Genomic DNA, 6,061 nt, shown 5'->3' with positions numbered 1-6,061 from the left:
GCGCAGATCAGAGAGAGTGACCGACAAAACTCCTTGTAACACCAAAGATGAACTGAAGGTAAGGATTATGGCAGCATTCACCAATTTAAGCAAGGAGACCGTCCAGAAGAATTGCAGGAAATTCCAAAGTCATCTGGAGGCCGTGGTTGAAGCCAATGTCCATTTTATTGAATAAATTTACCCTTTAATATTTCAAGATATTTTAAGGCAATTTTGGTAAATATATAGGCGCAGGCGTGTCTGTGTGGTAAGAAGCTTGTTTCCCAACAACATGGTTCTTGGTTCAGTCCCATTGCGTGGCACCTTGGGCAAGTGTCTTCTACTATAGCCTTGGGCCAACCAAAGCGTCGTGAGTGGATTTGGTAGTCAGAAACTGAAAGAAGTCCATCGTGTGTGTGTGTCTGTGTGTGTCTGTGTTTGTCCCCCCAACATCGCTTGACAACTGATAATGGTTTGCTTGCGTCCCTGTAACTTAGCTGTTCGGCAAAAGGGACCGATAGAATAAGTACTAGGCTTGAAAAGAATAACCTCTGGGGTCGATTTGCTCGACTAAAGGCAGTGCTCCAGCATGGCAGCAATCAAGTGACTGAAACAAATAAAAGAATATCTGTTAAAATGAGATGTCAGTGTTATTTTCATTTTTGCGTAATTTAGACGACAGTTTATTCGCCGCACCCTTTATACATACATACGTACATGCGTAGCGTACATACGTGCGTGCGTGCGTGCGTGCGTGCGTGCGTGCGTGCGTGCGTGCGTGCGTGCGTGCGTGCGTGCGTGAGTGCGTGTGTGTATGTGTGTGTGTGTGTGTGTACATACATAAAATAAATAAATACAAACGTCCAAATATGTAAAGGTCTAGATTTCATCTGAAATTGTCTGACGAATTCTAGACAATTTATGCAACGGGTAGGAAGCTGAACGAACAAATCCAGTTTGAACATCCTCCTCATCTTCATCGTCATCACCAGCACCAGCACCACCACCACCACCACCACCACCACCACCACCAGCACCACCAGCACCACCACCACCACCACCATCATCAAGATGAAAACAAAATAACAGCAAACGGAATGATCATTTTATGTTATAATGTAAACATTGATGGAGATGTGTGTGAAGTAAGACGTACTCAAGTGACCTCTGTCAAAATACCAGAGTCAGATTCTTGCGAACATGTGGGAGCAAAATGTCGTCTTGTTTGGAAGTTTGCAAAGTAAACTGGTTGCAGTAAACCGGTTGGCACTGGAATAATTCTTCTCTGGCACTAGACGACTCTAATAAAATAATTCCTTAATTGTGGTTTGGCACTGGGGTAGATGTGTGTGCGTGTGTGTGTGTATGATTCAGAGATAAACATACATACACAGGCACGTATATATATATGTATATATATATATATATATATATACACACACACACACACACACACACACACACACACACACACACACAGTGTTCGTAAGATATTTGAGGACAGATAACATTATTTATCAAAAAATGCTATGAGGATAAAAAATAAACCTTCTTTTCTATAATGTTATTCAATAAAGCCACCTTCAGCTTCAACAACTGCTTTTATATGAGATCTAAATCATCGACGAGCTCGAATCAAGTGGTCCTGGTTCATTTTGGACATTATTTTGTTTATGGCAGCTTTCAAAGAATCTTTGGTGTTGTGGGTGTGTTCATTGACCCCTCTCTCAACAACGCTTCACATGTAAATAGTCCAATGGATTGAGATCTGGGGAATTAGAAGGCCAAATGTTAGGAGTTATGTGACCATGAACATTTTCAACCACCCATTCCTGTTTTACTAGAACCATGTGTGGTAATGCAGAGTCTTGCTGAAACACATATGGCCTCCCATTGGATACACTGTCTATCCAGGGCTTAACAACCATTTCCAGGACCTCAATGTAGGCGACAGAGTTAACTCTAAGACCTTGTGGAAAGAAAGAAGGAGGCATCACAACCCCTAAAACTATGACTGTTGCAGGAAATTTGGTATGCATAATACTTGGAACTTCAGAAGGGTCTGCACATAACCATCTGTCATTTCTTCTGTTAACTCTTTTTTGATCGTGGTGGAAGATTTTCTCGTTTGAGAAAAACCAAATCAAATCTTCTGCGGGATTTTTCAGTTTGTTTAAGAGCCTTTTAGATCTGATGTAGGGATTTTCTATTGCTTTTTCTGACCTTTCTTCATCATAGATTTGATGTCTTTGTGGATAACATTTCTGACTGTTTCTTCTGACACATGGACAGTTTTTGCAATTGACCTCATGCTCTTTCTGGGATTGTAATCAATGGTCTGTTGAACTTGGATAAATTCAGGTATTCTGATGATTTCAGAGCATTTGAAATGCTTTTTATGCTTTGATACTGGTGATATATTTCCATCTTCAGTCTCTAACTCCTTACAAACTTTGTAGACGAAAGATATAGCAACTTTTAAAAACCGAGATATTTTCAAAGCACTATGCTCAACCTTTATAACCACAATAACAGCATACCTCTTCATTTCTTGAGTAAGCTGAGGGTCTGCCATTACTATTTTCTGAAACAAAGATTATACAGAGTTAGCAAAAAATACAGCAATGCCCCCAAAAAGGTGTCCTCAAATACTTTATGCACTCTATATCTATGTATATATATATATATATATATTAAGATTCAGTAGGGTATATAATACCATTAGCAAAATCGGAGCCATTGCTCGAAAAACCACCATAAAACTTATAAGCAATGCAATGAACATATGAGAAATAGGCTTACCTTTGCTTGAATACATCAATAAGTAATGTATATTTCTCATATGTTCATTGCATTGCTTGTAAGTTTTATGGTGGTTTTTGGAGCAATGGCTCTGATTTTGTAAATGGTATTAGACGTCCTACTGAATCTTAATTTACTTTACAATGTGCCTGTAAAGGTGTGAACTTGCTAGCGACCTTATTATTACTATAAATAACAGTAATAATACTTCTTTATATATACACATATATAAATATACATACATATATATATATATATATATATATACATATATATATATATATTGTTATATTTCCGAATGGTCATTTTGCCAGTTTTGCCAATAAAAACACACGCACTATATATTTGGTGTTATTTTGCTTCAGTGTTATTTATTTTTTACATTAATCTTAATCTTATTTCGGCCAGAGTTCTTTCGTCACACTCCTGTGACCGCATCAGTGGTCCTTTGTTTTCTTCTTTCTTATTTGTGTCTCTCCTTACTAACCGTCAGCCATTTTGTATTTCTATTGTATATAAGAAAGAAGAAAGCAAAGGACCACTGATGCGGTCACAGGAGTGTGACGAAAGAACTCTGGCCGAAATAAGATTAAGATTAATGTAAAATATAAATAACACTGAAGCAAAATAACACCAAATATATAGTGCGTTTTTTTTTTATTGGCTAAACTGGCAAAATGACCATTCCGAAATATAAAAATATCTATTTCAACACACGACTTCACATAAAAAATCTTGCACAAATATATAAACATACCATATATATATATATATATATATATATATATATATATATATATAATGAATATGTACATATATATATAATATATATTTATACACACTCAATACTGCTATATTGATTGTGTCCTACTATTGTTTCCTTTCAATAATTTGCTATGTCCGACTGTTGTTTCCTTTTGTATTTCCAGTCAATAACTCACTTTTCTTCTGTTTCAGCCTACACCGCACATTTATATAACTGTGTAACATTTCTTCAAACCTCTTCTTCATTATAATCTACACCGAGTGTTATTTGTTTCTCTGATCTTCATTAATCTATTATATTCAACAATATCCTGCAGTAAAGAAACAGAGCGATATCTCTCTCTAAAGAAAAGGTCTCGATGTTTACACTGACACAACTGATATCTTAAGGCAATGACTTTACTTGTACCGACCCTTTTCAACTTCTTTGCATCGATCAAAGAATTAAATCCTCCTAAGCTGGAAAGCCTTACGAAACTAATCTCGACGAATGACTTTGATATCATATGTGAATGTCAACCATTCAACAAGACCATTGATCTTCATGAAAAACTATTTATAAAGACAAGAATGAGATGTTTTCTCGTCACCTGTAGAAACTTGGTGCGAATCTTTATCGATGCCCTCAAAATTTCAAACTCTCATGAAAGATTACATCTACCAAGCGATGGTTTTTTTTAAGATGTTCGTGGATGAATCAGATTCAAGATGCTTTCCTAAGAAGCTTCAAGTTTCCTCACATCTATCGGCGTCTGCTTTAGCATAGACCTCTAAACTTGCAGATTACTTTTGATTAAGTTCTAAAGTTAAAAAAACACATTAGAATAATCATCTTCGCACCAACACATCATAATGCCATTGAATCATCCCAAGAAAAATCAAAACGAATTCACAGTCAACGAAGAAAATACTCCAGTAATTCCATCCACAACTTATGATATTCTGTGGTGAATTTCACATCAGTGATACAAATCTAAAGTGCAACGATTTCATATACCAATTCTTACTACTACGACAATAATTATTGCAATTGCCTGCCACCTCCTTAGCATCGATTACTGCTGCTACTACTACTACTACTACTACCACCACCACCACTACTTCCACTACCATTACTGCCATTAGTGTCATTGTAGACGATTGCCTTCGCAATGACTACTGTCATCCACCACCACCACCCCTAAACATAATCTCTGCCAGCACCTTTGAAGAATGGGTGCTTTTGATACATTCACCCATCACCACTGAAACGGATACTGCAGGGTCACTGCCCGCGCAATAATCAATATGACACGATCTGTATAAGCTCATATTTCATTATTCTACTCACTTCTGATGATGGGTTTTGTACCCGAAATATAAAAGGTCATCAAACTTACCCCTTTTCAAGTTTTCCGTCTCCATTATTTCGTTATTTTACCTATATATATGCGTGTATATATATATTATATATATATATATATATATATGTGTGTGTGTGTGTGTGTGTGTGTGTGTGTGTTTATTTTCTCTTATTCCTCTCTGTTGAAGAGCGTAGGCTCGAAACGTTAAAGACACTTTCGCACTTTCCTGAGCGTCAAACATATACACTTGCTTGTTGTTCATACACCTGTCTTCGCCTTTTGTTCTTCTGTAAATTTCAACTATATACATACATATATATATATATACGTATAGATATATACATATATATACATATATATATATATATATATATATACATACATATATACTTACATATATATATATATGTATATATACATATATATATATATACATATATATATACATACATATATACTTACATATATACTTACATACATATACACATGCATATATATACATATACATACATATATTCATATACATATATATATACAAATATAAAGTGTACGGACATGTGCGTGTGTGTGTGTGTATTAATATATAAATACACATATAAAGTGTGTGTGTGCGCGCGCGTAGCCTTATTACGAAGTGAAATCCTGCCGAGGTTGAATATGCTTCTCGGTTGCTGCTAAAATAATTACGAATCAGTTATTGGGAAATCGATTTAATCAGTTATTGGGAGGTCGATTTAATCGACTTTTCCTACTTCACCCCACCAACCCCTAGGCCTAAAAACAAAACCCTGTGACCTTGTACATTAAAAGCATTTTAAAGACATTCCAAGGGAGTCATTTCCGGTTGTCATTCTCTAGAGTGGACCTCAATTTTGAAATTTGAGCGATTCATCAGGAGATTTGCGTATTTATTTGTAAAGTTTTCTTCGTACACTAAGTCGAAGACATCAGAAAGAGAGATAATGAGAGAAATTCTTTGGCTATGAATGGATTAATAAAACTTTTCATGGCATATCGCGATACCGAGTATGTATCGCTGAAGAATTTTGCAATTTTCTTTAATGATATTCGGTGATATGGTAAATTATAGAAACTTGATTCCAAATGTTTTATATGACAGAATACATTTGCGGTTTTACCAAAATAACTAAACACACATACAACACACACAT

At 35.7% G+C, this 6,061-nt stretch overlaps 1 protein-coding gene across 5 annotated transcripts in view; it reads right to left on the bottom strand.

Annotated features, from left to right (window-relative positions):
* Positions 1 to 388: 388 nt before the first annotated feature.
* LOC115214923 (COBW domain-containing protein 1) overlaps positions 389 to 6,061 on the bottom strand; it is a 118,287-nt gene continuing 112,614 nt past the window's right edge. For 4 of the 5 annotated variants that reach the window (XR_005000303.1, XR_005000304.1, XR_005000302.1 and 1 more), the window contains exon 16: positions 389 to 401. The gene's annotated coding sequence lies outside the window, so the exon portion shown is untranslated. Of the gene's footprint in view, positions 402 to 728; positions 781 to 6,061 lie in introns of those variants that run through there. The other variant, XM_036505258.1, reaches the window with a different exon arrangement.

Source organism: Octopus sinensis, linkage group LG8, assembly GCF_006345805.1.
Source record: "Octopus sinensis linkage group LG8, ASM634580v1, whole genome shotgun sequence".
Classification (NCBI taxonomy): domain Eukaryota; kingdom Metazoa; phylum Mollusca; class Cephalopoda; order Octopoda; family Octopodidae; genus Octopus; species Octopus sinensis.
The sequence above is the reverse complement of the archived record's forward strand: the minus strand, read 5'-3'. Positions and strand labels throughout refer to the sequence as shown.